This window comes from Mytilus edulis, chromosome 10 (genome assembly GCF_963676685.1).
Source record: "Mytilus edulis chromosome 10, xbMytEdul2.2, whole genome shotgun sequence".
Taxonomy (NCBI): domain Eukaryota; kingdom Metazoa; phylum Mollusca; class Bivalvia; order Mytilida; family Mytilidae; genus Mytilus; species Mytilus edulis.
Genome location: NC_092353.1, coordinates 28,023,226 through 28,037,691, shown reverse-complemented (window position 1 = coordinate 28,037,691; position 14,466 = coordinate 28,023,226). Strand labels below are relative to the sequence as shown.

The window sequence follows — 14,466 nt, the reverse complement described above, 5'->3', positions numbered from 1 at the left end:
TTAAATGCGAGACGAAAGCTAGCCTAAAACATAACGAATGTGACACTTTTCCCTCATATGGAACGTGAATATTCTCAATTTTAGTTCAACCCATGTCCTATCTAGCATTTGATTTCAAATAGTGAGTTGGAGGTGTGAATACACTACTGCTGTTCAACAGAAGACAACGGGTTTATTGATATTATATTGTTATGTCATTATTGTCAATGTGATTGAATTATTGGAATAAAAAGCGTTCGCTGACGGCCAATAATATATTGCTACTGATTTGCTTCAATACATTTTTCTTCCATGTATTTGAACTTGTAAAATTGTCATATTGGGATTGAAGAGGATTGGTATGTTTAAGCTATCGATAAGTTTTAAGTTTAACGATGAACAAAACTCTTTGTATCGACAAAGAACGACACTAAAAACATTTAACCTAGCGTTGCTTCAAAAGAATTTGATTAAATTGGATTAAGGAATTTCAAAGGTTTGTTTACATAGAGGTGGACACTTTGCGTATAGAAGAAGATAAAATCGAGCAACCTTGGAGTTACAATTCTTTAATTTTCGAAAACAGAATCTCATTCTGCAGTAATACTCGTTGCATATACATTGATTCCCAGAGTTTACCATAATATTTAGAAGTTTGAATATTTGTATTAAGTAACGGGCATTTATAAAAGCAAAATATACAAAGAGGAATATCAACACTCAGAAGTAGAATAAATTAAAATAATGGTAAAAAGTTAAAACAACTCTTTATAAATTGCATCCTTAATTTACCTCTATCAGGTAAAAACCTCGAAACACTCGAAACCGAACATATATTTGAATGCCAACGATTTTTTAGAGCTAGATGTAAAAAAAAGGGAAAAAGTACAACAATAAAAGCCAAATACAAATAAAGTCAACCTTGCTTGTTTCATAATAATTACATAGTTAATAAATTTCATTGAAAGTTGAAACGTGAACATAAGTATTAAATTCAAAAAGAATTGGAAGTTTTTTTTAACATTAGATAAATCCGACTTTTTACTTGCAAATAATAACAAAACATAGAGAACATTGCATTATTTTTTTTTATTGACTATCTTATGTTTCTACTGGCTGTCATTTTTAGAAATAAATTTAAAAGACTTTTGAACTTGAAAAAATCTTTTCTTATCACGACTGTTTTAAGACCTGTTCCGTTATTTCCACTTGTCATTTGATAGAAGTTCTTTCTATTATTGTTTGTTCTAGAATAATATGTCAAATGGAACCAACATTATTACATTTTAGTTATATGGTTTTTAACTCCTACGGGTCCACAGAGAGTAAAATCCATAGAGAAGAGACCTAAGCCCGAATGTTTCTATGAATTGTACTTACTATCGTGAGAGGTCACACAGAACTAATCCTTCAAATTTTTGTATACAAAAATACAACAAAGTACGATCAGAGTAATAATGACGTAACAACTAACAATAGACATGACGTCTTGATTGCATATGACATCTACTAACCCCATATTGATCCATATGGATAACCTTGTGATCGTGTTAAACACCACTACTTACAATAGGTGCGATTATACAGTATGTATTTCTGACGGACACAGATGTAGCATAGTTGTTAAAAAGAAACTTCTACTAGAAGAAACATAATATATAATACACACTGACTTTATTCAATTATGTTGCAGGTTGGTGCTTTCGTGTCGTACTGATATATTTTGTTTCCGTATGGATAATAGTAATAATGGAAAAAAAGTAGCATCATTTGTATTAGCCAAGATTTAAATTTATATTACTGGTATAGTAAATTTAAAGAAGAGTTCTTAAGAAATATTTATCAAAAAAAGCTTTTCAAATAGGAAAATGAAATGTTAAATTTTTCTCTAGTCAGTTTCTCCAAATTCAACGTACTTCATTAATAAATATCAAAATAATGTGTCTTTAAAGAGAGACAAAATGATTGGTGTTTATGTCAATTCAACGCAAACTTGATTACTGGAGTTAGGTCCTGCATTATGAGTATTTGCAGATACAATATCTAAATAAATTAAGAAAACACAAATTGTTTTTGAAAGTACTAGAACGATAGATTACAAGAGGCCATTCAAAAAATTGAAGAAAAACTAATAACGCAACATTAAACATCGAAACACGATGAAAAGTATAATAAGTCCACAAAAGATAACATTTCATATATAAAAAAGATGTGGTTTGATTGCCAATGAGACAGTGATAAAATTACCCCAAAACACTATTAACAACTATAGGTCACCGTAAGGCCTCCAATCATGAGCAACGCCCAAACCTCATAGTCAGCAATCAAAAGGAGCGAAATGACAAAGAGTTGCGCAAATATTAATATCATATATATGACGACAAGACGTAAGAAAACATTACGACCTACCTTCAGAAGAATACAAAAATCCTGGAAGTCCAGTTGTCAAGGTGCAAAAGAGAGAATTTCATTCAACACACATTTGTTATATCAGAACACGTAGATCTACAACAGAAAATATGGACGTAAAGATATAGAACTGGTATATACATAATAAACAATAGAAAGATATCAAAATGTATCGGACTTATAACGTTGTTATTTTCAATGTAGTTAAAATGAGTCAAATGGCCTCTAGCAATTTTTTTCTCTGAAACAATAAAACGTTGCTATGTGTACTTTTACGTGAACTATATTTTCCTAAAAGCAAAGTTTGTAATAGATCGGTTTCCGTTTTAATATGTCTGGGAACATAAAAAAATCATAATTCGAATTTAATTCTCACTTTATGCTAATGGTCGTCATTTTACACTTTCAATGCCAAACATATATGGTACATTTCCTGTTATAATTGTTATATAAAGTAACTTAAGTTAGCGAAGTATGTCTACAATTATTGGAGAGGAGAATGTACTTTGTACAATGATCGGGCAATTATATATAGTCTGAACACTTTGCAGAGTGTCATTTCTGCTATCAACGTGACGTCTTACATAACCAAAGAAAGAAACAAAAGATACCAAAAAGCTAACAGACCTACAAAAATAATAATTCGATAAACTCACTTTATGCTAATGGTTGTAATTTAACACTTTCAATGCCATTCTTACATGGTACATTCACTTTTATAAATGTAATGTAAAGTGAATTTAGTTAGCAACTGAATGTATGGCTACAATTATTTGAGAGGAGAATGTACTTTGTACCATGATAGGGCAATTATTTAATGTCTGAAGAAAAAAAATATTATTTAATGTGGAGACTTTACAGAGTGTCATTCCTGCTATCACCGTGACGTCTTACATAGTCGAAGAAAGAAACACAAGATACCAAGGAACAAATAAACCTCATAAGTCTGAAAAATACTAACCACATCATAGCAAATTACAACACGAACCCAATCAAATAATTATCATTTTCATATTTTTTGGAAATCCTACACAGAACCTTACCCCACAAGACAATCTTATTACATAAATATCTTCGAATTATACATCGAATTAAATATATCGTTCGTGGTTAGACTCTGATTTATATATAAATATTGATATAGAGATCTAAAAAAAAAAGCCATTTCAATTCCATATATTCTGCATTATTGAAACTCCTCATATTTTTTTAGCATAATTAATTATTGATACGTGTAACTAAATCAGTATGTAGACAAAATACAGATCAAAAAGTATTATGATACATACATTGTTTAGTGTCGCAATATTCATTTATGTCACTAATATCGTGTAAGTTTTTCATTTTGTAAATAATATGTTACAACATATGAATTATAAAAGGGCGCCAAACAAATCTTATCATTAACAAAAGCAATTCCAATAACTTGAATAGCTGGTTTCTATCAGTAAATACATCTTTTATGAATAATCTCTTCCTTTTAAATGTGTTTGTTGTCATCTGAATCAGATTTATAATCTATATTCGACGGGGACACATCATATATAATAGTATACGACGGAGACACATCATATATAATATTATACGACGGAGACACATCAGATATAATATTATACGACGGGGACACAGCAGATATAATATTATACGACGGGGACACATCAGATATAATATTATACGACGGGGACACATCAGATATAATATTATACGACGGGGACACATCAGATATAATATTATACGACGGGGACACATCAGATATAATATTATACGAAATATTCCATACATTTCTGTCATGATACACTCCTTTATTAACAGTGGCATTATTTTCCTCTTGTAAACTTACAATTTTAATCTGTGTAATACAGAAGACAAACTTCAGATGATTTAACCGACAAACCAATAACTTGTAAGACACAAATATTGGGTTGCTGCTAGCAAATAAATGACTTAAAGGTGAAACATAGTAGGATTGGAGTAATCCCTCCGAATGTATAACGGACGCAAGCATAGATTATTTGAATGTCACAGGAAATTAAAGTGAAAAGCAGAATAACAAAAATATCAAACTCTAAGAGAAATTCAAAACGGAAAGTCCTTTATAGCATGGCAAAATCAATGCTGAAACAGATCTTACAATTTTTATAACCAAATAGCCGATCCTCCTTTGCTTTCTGTCATCTTTTTTTTATGAATGATCAACAAGACGGTCATTACTAGTGAGTACTGACTGCTTTCTCTTTCGAAACATATGAGTTTATCGACAAGTATTTGGTTGAACTAATGTGCCTTATATTATTGTAATTGCCCATTGACGCGCGCAAACAGGCCAAAAGAAGGTATGTCTTTAAATAAAATATAATGGTATGAACAAAACTTTTTCATAATAACATGTAGCTGGTAACTGTTGAATTAACAAAATGTGTAGTCAGGCCAAAGCTTCTATGTTAGTTTCTATTTATATGAGGAGGTGCTTCATTTTTGCAAGATGTACACGAATTAGTCAGGTGTCTTTCTCTTGTCCAATCTTTAGTCGTTACAAGCAAAATCAACACTAACCATTTAAAACAAACACAGATGACACTTCTTGTGCTTAGGTAGGATAAGCATTTCATTTGCCACTAGTGTCACACGTGGTGTCCATTTAAACTTTCAACGAGATTACTTTTACAGCTTTTTGAAAAATATGGTTCAATAGCTTTCCTTGTAAGTAGTAACTCACTACCAAAGAAATCATGATAGGAAACTCAATCCACGGAGCAATATATACAGATGGCAGACAACCAATTCACTCATTCCAATTTAGATCGAAAAAGTGTCCCTGTATGGACAAAAAAACAAAGCTTTTGATGTCGTGTTTACTTATATAATATATATATATAGAAATATATTTAGACAATTTTCAGCTATAATTTACTGTTCCATGAGTTTGCATTATGAATTAAAGATGATGCGCTCAATAGTATACTTAATATGTTTTCCGGAGAAAATAGGTGTTATTTTTAATATTAGTAGTACTTGGCTTCCTAACATTAGTTCTTCGTTACAAGCATTTGTACATGGTTTGAAAATTGGCACATACAGAAGAGACACATGTTTGATTCAGGATATACCTGGTTTCTATAAAGTTAACTTAAGGTAAAACAATAGAAAGCTGTGAAAATCGTGAAATTTGATTGAATAGATAGGGATTTTCGATTGGTGGTCTAACACCCGTAAAAGGCGCTTCTGCAATGTTGCTACAGCGAATTGGAAAAGAAAACAACCAGACTATAGAACTAAAAAAATCACCCAGTTTGTCGTGAAGTAAATGTTCATCCGATCTTCATTGTCAATTTTAAGATCAGAACTATGGAACACATTACATTATTGTTTGCTATTCTATATCTAAAGTTCAATCGGAAAGGTTCAATCAACATGGTCAAAAAGTTATTTGTAGTTACTAGAAAACCGATATTTTGTTGTTAGCTAAATTATCAAACAGTCAAATAACTGAACAAAATTACTTTATTCGACCCGATGTAATAACAAAATGAACAATTAATAAATGCCCCAACTATATTTGTTTCTCAACCATTACTGCTGACAATATTTTTGTTCAATAACATAACAGATGTCTTTATATATGAGTACGTTAAATTGCATATCAACTTCTACTTGAATATTAATACCTATATTTCACTCCAGAAGCTAATTGACCGTTACTTATGACAGGCATTTCATTGTCTCCCTGTTTTAAGGAAAGGTTGTACTTTAGGTAAAATATCACAAGTACAGCAATAGTAAAAACTATTTTTATGAAGGAAATTGACATGGCACTTAGTGTATGATAACATTTAGCCTATTTTTAATGCAATATAATTCAATTAATATACATAAGAACTTTAATCTGTTAATAAACAATGGACGCATGAAAAATTGTAAAGCGTAGTTTTCATCGTTACAACATTGGGACGTTACCGCTCCTGGAGGACTGAAAGTACCTGTGATAGTATCAGTTCAGTGCAGCACTGAGTCAGACATGATTTATGTTAAATCCGTCTTAAAATATTCCGTTTATATTATAAATATTCTTTTCTCAAGACACCAAGGTTTCAACTTCTTCAGACAAAGCTGACCTTACTTCGATTTTGCTATTATTTAAGATCTTTTCATTTGATTATAGAGCTTTTGAAAAATCTGTCAGTTCTTATTTATCCCTGACATTCAAATACTCGGGGTCGACCGTTCCCGATCGATGTATGTCTAGAAAAGCGACTCGGAAATTTATAAGTGTTGTTTTTGAGTTTATTTAGGTCATCGGACACGTCCTTGATTTCTAGAAAGACACATTTATTTTTTTTTCTTCAGTATATCACAATTATAAAGAACAAATCGACCTTCATAAGATCAAAGCTATGAAAAAGACAAACTATATATCTGCTATCCTTTATCTAATATTCAATCGGATAGATTCAATCAACATAAGTCAACAAGTCATTTGTAGTTGTATCTGAAAACCGTTTTTTGTTGTACTAGAAACTAGCTTAATTGTGAATCAGTCATATTACTGACCAAAATTACTATACTCGACCCCAATATACAACGAGCGTTCCCGATGGATGTATGTCTAGAAGCGCCTCGGACTCTTGAACTTTATAAGTGTTGTTAACGAGTGTATCAAGGTCCTCGTATACGTCCTTGATATCTAGAAATACACATTGCAGATTTATTTTTGTGTATTAAAAGTAAAAAGGACAAGTTGTTTTTATAGGAATAAGATAACGTCTGACTAATTGAAATGGTTGTATCTTTTTTGTTAAATAATAAAAACAGGGCAAACTTTTGTCGTTTTTACTAGTTATATATACAGAATATAAGTATTCAATACACTTTTCATAAAATTGAAAATGTTGCAGTTGCTTTGAACAAATATGTCAATTAACAACAGTGTAGTTTGAACCCTGATTGAAAATGGTCTCATTGGCAATTAAATCACATCTTCTTATTTTTAAATTAAATTTATCCATACGACTAAACAAACCATGTTTGTGCTACAGATTATTTTATTTCTAAAAAAAAAATACTACCACATTATTACACTTATAGAGCTATTTTCTAAATGTTTATCTGCTATTTTTAGAAATCGTTTCTGACTTGTTGAATAACGACTATCTTCATTATTTTTTAACTTTGTTTTAGTGTTCATTGAATAGTAGCGGTCTTTTTTTAAACACTCAATTAATTGTAACCATTTTTTAGGATAGGCGCCATATCGCTACATCTTTTCACAATTTAAGTGCCATGAACATTATACATACATATAGTATCTATCAAATGCAAATTACTGTAGGACAATAAAGGATAATCGTTACAAACATATTAGTGTTTACTATGAACAAGTATAAACAATGATATTGCAAACGAATTGAACAATTATTTGAGCAAGTACTCAGGAAACGATATACAGTTATATACATTTTATGTTGAGACATTCAAATCCTTTCATAAATCTTTACAATGAATGTTGGTAAATAGAATGAATTGCTGGAATAGAAATCATGAAATTAAGTTAAGCTTGTTTATATGAGAGCTATAGACACGTCTAATGAAGCAGTTATACAAATATTCTGACATTTATTGCTTCTAAACACAACTTTGTCGTCTACAATCGGAGAATGATTTACACCAACACTATCATTATTTGTGTAGTTGACATAAATTATAGTCCAGAGGTATATGTCAATTAGACAAAACTTCAAATGAAATTGTGTCGTCACAACTTGATGAACTTTATGAACTGACAGTGAAGAAAAGTGCATTTGAAACACATAATAAAATTAAAAAAAAGTCGTTTATTGGAAATTAAACAAACGAAAAATATGCATATGCTATAACCGTGTTAGATAAAAGTAAAAAAACACAAAACAAATCTCACAATAATGTTCGTCTCATATGTTCATATAATAGCAAATGACAATTTTTACATGTACGCAGCAAACATCAACTTTGCCATATCTTTGCACATTTGCAGGGAATTATTTTCTTAGTATATTTAAATGTTTGTTACAAGACAGTAGATGTGTAAAATTCCCAATTTTTCAAATAGGTAAAAAGAGCTTAACCTTAAAATTCTAGAGGAAAAAAAATATTAAACATGTAAAACTTCTATTAACAAAAAAATATATGATTTTGTTTTCATTTTATCACTATGAAGACAAAAAAAGTGCACCTTTAAAGAAGTGTTGCATTTGTTGAACTCATCAATAGAATTTAGTAGATTCATTAACCTGAGGTCAAAATTAAGATAAGTCTGTCTGGTCATCCAAGTCCTGTTTTTAATATTGAGAGAAGAAATTAATTTAAAAAACCATATCCAATTCAAACAAATTGTAAAGTACACTCTCCAAAACAGTTTTGATAAAAATTATCTATTATCTGTAGTATCCCTTTAGTTCCCGTTGAACATTTTAACATATATGAATTTGAACACGCACATATGTGTATGCTATTTACACAGTCAACACCATACAGATTTCAGTAAAGACATTTCAATAAACTGAATAAATCATAGTAGTAAATATGTACAAGACAGACCTAATGGAATTAAGTTTACAATTCATTTAAACGTTTGTTCGTTTCAAAACTTTCTTTTGTTCCAGAAGTAGTTATGTTTGTGAGAAAATGTGTAAAAAGTAAAGTCACAAAAATACTGAACTCCAGGGAAATTCAAAACGGAGAGTGTCTAATCAAATTGCAAAATCAAATTCTCAAACACATCAAACAAAAGGACAACAACTGTAATATGTCTTGGTACCGGCATTTCTGTGGTAAATGAACGCATGTTTAGAAATACCGTATATGTATTGAGGTAAAGGAAAACCTGATGAGCATTTTATTAATAAGATGGAACATTGATATCCAATAATATAATGCAATGTATAACATATGTCAGACAAAACAAGAACATAACTCACAAATTTGATTAAGGACGACATAAATGTATTGGAAAGATCATAAACAAAAGATCAATTTACAGCTCAAGAAACAAACTCTATTGGAATTACTTTTTTTGTTAATGATGAAATTTGTTTATAGGTGTTCTTCACTATAGTACTATGATTTATCAATAATACTGTGAAAATTTACAAGGTCTCGTTGACACAAATGGATATTGAAAATAAAAACAATGCCATTGCTATCTACTGCATTGTCCATATAAACAATTCAATAATAAACTCAACATGAAGCACAATACACATGTTTATATTATAGTATTAGTATCAGTTTTCAAGAGAAAAAAGTAAAATCACAAAAATACTGATTTCCGAAGAAAATTGAAAACTAAAAGTGTCAAATGTCTTAATCAAAAGCTCAAACACATCAAACGAATGGATAGCAATCGTTATATTCCTGACTTGGTACATGAACTTTCTTATGTAAAAAATGGTGGATAAAACCTTGTCTCATAGCTACCAGGTCTTGTAGATGAATTTACTATTGAAAAAAATAAAGAGATGTGGTTTGATTACAATTGAAACAACTATCAAACATTGTTCAAACTACACTGTTCATAATTGACATATCTTTCAAAACAACTACATCCTTTTCATATTAGAGTTTTATATGGAGTACATTTGCCATTTATTGAATTGTTTTGGAGTTCAGTATTTTTTGTGATTTTACTTTTCAACAGGTATAACATTTAGATATATAAAAGAGGGCCGAAAGATACCAGAGGGACAGTCAAACTCATATATGTTGCCAATTAATCATAATTGAGGCAGAATGTTATCGGTTAAAATATCAGTCGCTTTAGATTCTAAACGGCTTTACAGTTGTATATATAGCTACAATGCATAGGGAACCAAAACGTGATAGATAAAGAGAAAAGGGTCTTGCAAGTCATGTTCTTGCCAATGAAATAACTATCCATGTAGCAGAGTCTAAATGGCATTGAGTAACTAAATGTCACTATAAGGACTTCATCAATGCTCAAGGCATTATGTAATGTTTAGCAGAAAAGATTCCAATTTTAATATGTGCCTTGTGATAGGTAACAAGTATCTAAGTATATGATGATAAATTGGTTGTAAGCTGTAATCAATTATTTTACCAGCACGTTTTCTGTACAACTTAATAGTGGTTAAACCTCACAAAAGTGTCTGGCATTTAGTTCAACTCGCATTTGATTTGCGCCACAAATCAAATTGCATTTTCGCAAAAAAATATGAGACAATAGTATTAATAAAAGTAACATTCATGTACTTTTATTAAGCTTATAATTGTCTTTCCAAACAATTCCATTAGTTAAACAATCTTTCAACACAAGAATATACCCAGGGATTTTTGCGTTCAATGCACTGAATGCGTGAATATAGCAAGTCTGCAAGAATGTAGGCGATTTCCAATATCAAAAGAACCACACAGGTATTAGATAAATATATATTATATTTGATTTGAAAACCTATCACAATATTTAAAGTTGAATAACATTGATCTAATAGTCATTTTTCTCTAAAAACTTGCTCTTCGTTTTTCGTTATACGGTGTTTGAAACTGTTTTAAATTGAATGAAATGATATCCATGCAAACAACAAAACACAAATGATGCAAATAAGCATCTGTTAAAAAAATGAAAAAATAATATAAACAGATAACATGAAAAAACGAAAGGTTGAATGTTAAATATAAAAAGAAATGGACAAAAGAATGTCCCTTTTTTATTTCTCGCGGTAATAAATCATCTATATTTTTCAACCCTCAGGATATCAATAAAATTGAGAATGGAATACTTGCTTTTTATTTGTAAGGGAACAAGATTAAAAATATTAAAATTACACACACAAAACGAAATCCTTAAACAATTAGCTTTTGTATTTTGTTCAATTCTTTTTAAGGTGTCTTTATCACGATTTGCGTTTTTTTCCTTCTGTCTTTATAGACACGGGGTACCAGGTGACTTAATTCTTCTTTAGGATGTTTTATGAGTCACAAGACAGCAGATATGTGTTGATTATACAACAACTAAATGGAATATACTTTTTCTAGTAAAGTATCATTTTAAAATATTCTTCGTTATATGAAATAACTGTTACATCAACCAAATGCTTAAAATTAATGTGCAGCTTCAAAGGATGCAGAAGTAGTCATTAAGAATCTGAAGAGACATTCTGTATATTGTCCTATTTATTACGTAACAGATACAAATATATTTTCAGTTAGTGATTAATCAATTATATGATAGTTTAATTGAAATCTTTGAAGTGACGTGACTAGTTACAACTACGAACAATTATCTATTTCTACTGGTTTGACGCAAGCATTCTGCTAGTTTTAGTTTCTGACAAAATGAGTTAAATGGGTTTATTCAAATAGAATATGGACTAGTGGTGTTGTTTTATTGCGTTATATAAAGTTCTATACGAATATAAGAAGCAGGATACATATAAACTAGTCTGCCATCTTACGTTATCACTACAGGAAACCATATTAAACCCAAATCATTTCGATAGTAGCATGCGGTCTTAAAAAAAGGCAAGAGTTTTTTCGACGATAATCGCATTGAATAATCTAATGTAGTTTTCGTACTCGTTGATAGCCTTTAGTCTAAACCTTTATTTTCTTGCAAAGAGCTCAGTCATTTAGGATACTTGTGTATAAGGGTAATACTATCATATTGTGATTTTGACATAGGTAACACAATTAGGATTCAGAGTGCAGGGTAAATGAGGTCTTCGTCACGGAGACATCAAAAGACTTGTGTATCCAATTAACCGAATCCATATCTATTTTTGACAGAGATTAATATTGGTAAAACAGTGTATTGTATTGCTTCACGTGAAGGTATTTCGTTTACCTGAAATAGTGTTGAATGAATTAAACTCATTTCTTACATGTGCATATCGTTTTGAGTACATGTGTACTTTTTCTCGAGTACTTTTTATGCATTTAATACATTTGCATTTTGTTTACTAGTAGTTTTTATGTATTTTATAAATGTGCATTTTTCCAATAATACATATTTTCTCAATATTGGATGAAATTGGGAAAGTTAGTTCTCTGTCTATTGAAGTTTAACATCATACCCTTAAGGATGTGGTAATAAATATTATATTCCCTGTGAAACGTTATCTCAGAATGAAAAAGTATTAACACATGTGTGTGACTGCGAGTTGATAATAAAAACAAAGCCAAATAAAATAAAAAAGCGATTTATTATACGACTGCTTGGAGAGACGACAAGTCAATTTCAATAAGCAATCATTTTAGATGTTTTAACCTACTAGTAACTTTCAACTCAAACTCAATCTTCGGGGCTGAACTAAATAATACCTCTTGATGATTAATGGACCATTTAAGTATCTAAAAATAAGTCATTGTTTTAAAGAATATATTTATTTCAAAATTGGGTTTAACCTTCTCAATAAATAATTTCACTGATTTCAAAGTTTTCAAATGCACTACACAAGACCTAAGATATCATAGTATTGCCGGTTTCACATCAAAACTGGGCATAGTTTGATTGTAGTATTTCGGTTTTAATCCCCGAAGTTTTTTTCACTATTGGCCTTTATAAATCCAAGTTAACCAACAAGAACATCTAAATATGAGTTTGATATTTTTTTTAAATAATATGCATAGAGACTACATGATGCAATCTAGATATATTGAAAAAAAGATGCTGGGAATGTCAATGAGGAAGAAACCTGAAATTATCCAAAAGACATCTAGAGGGCAACATACAGTTTTAGATATCATATGTCAACATAAAGTATTAGAGCTGAACATATAGAACTAGAGGTCAATAAACTATACTAGAGGGCAACAGTCAGTGCAAGAGGGTAACATACAGAACTAGTGTAAACATACAGTACTAGAAATAGACAAACATTATTAAAGGGTATCATTCATGTACAGTATTAGAGGTCAAAGTCTAGTACAAAAGATCAGAAAACAGTTCTAGAGGAGAATATTATGCACAAGAGGTCAACATACATTATTATATGGCAATATCTAGTACTAGAGATCGACATAATGGCCTAGTGGGCAACGTAAAGTACTTGATGTCAAAATAAAGTACTAGAGATCAACATATATAACTAGAGATAAACATGCATACTGCAGATGATGACAATATTCAGTTCAACTGGGTAACATATAGAACTAGAGGTAAACATACAATACTAGAGGTAAACATTTTGTACTATAGGTCGACAAAAAGTATTTGAGGACAATATATAGTACGAGAGGTAAACATCTTATACTTAAGGTTAACACACAGTACTAGAGGTCAACATGCATAAAAGGAGGTCAATATCCTGTTATATATGTCAATTAAAAGGCCAAGTGGACAACATAAAGAACTTGATGGCAAAATACGGTACTAGACATTGACGTATAGTATTTTTGTACAACATGCAGTTCTACATGTAAATATCTTATACTAGAAATCAACAGACAGTACTAGAGGTCAACATACAGTTTAAACGACCTTCTCAAAGTACTGGGGATAAAAATATAGAACTAGAGGTCTATATACTATACTAAAGGGTAACATGGAGTAATAATTGTATTTTGCAAAACATTTTTGGAATTTTGTTTTCAATATACGTCCAATTTTTATAAGTATTTATCGTATTTTATATTTCCTTTTAACGTTTTTTATTCAAACACACTTATGATTCTTTTGTAGACGAAATGCACATCTGGCGTAGAGAATTGTAAGCCTGTTATCTTTGATGAGTGTGGTTTTCTTAATTTTGAAAGAGAAAAACAGGAATACAGAATATTAGTGGTAAATGTAAATGGAGTATTTAATTGGAAATCACGCAAAAATAAAATGAGGTTATCTACTAATGAAGATGGTCAGTAATTCATATAATAAAGATGGCGTCTTGATTTAATTGTAGAAAACATCAACTCGTGAAATCTGATAGATTGGTTTACAGCTTCTAATTATAAAGCTAGCAGACAAAAGTAGAATGAAGATTTAAAGACATCAAATAGTCAATTGAATTTATTATGTGATACGAGTGTTGACAAACTAACAAATAAATACAATTATTATATACTTAGTAGTAAATACAGATAAATTGTATGTGT

The 14,466-nt window shown here is 30.3% G+C and overlaps 1 protein-coding gene across 2 annotated transcripts in view; it reads right to left on the bottom strand.

Annotated features, from left to right (window-relative positions):
- LOC139490796 (suppressor of lurcher protein 1-like) overlaps positions 1-14,466 on the bottom strand; it is a 387,332-nt gene that overhangs the window by 249,276 nt on the left and 123,590 nt on the right. For both annotated transcript variants that reach the window (XM_071277831.1, XM_071277832.1), the window contains exon 2: positions 2,389-2,484. The gene's annotated coding sequence lies outside the window, so the exon portion shown is untranslated. The remainder of the gene's footprint in view (positions 1-2,388; positions 2,485-14,466) is intronic.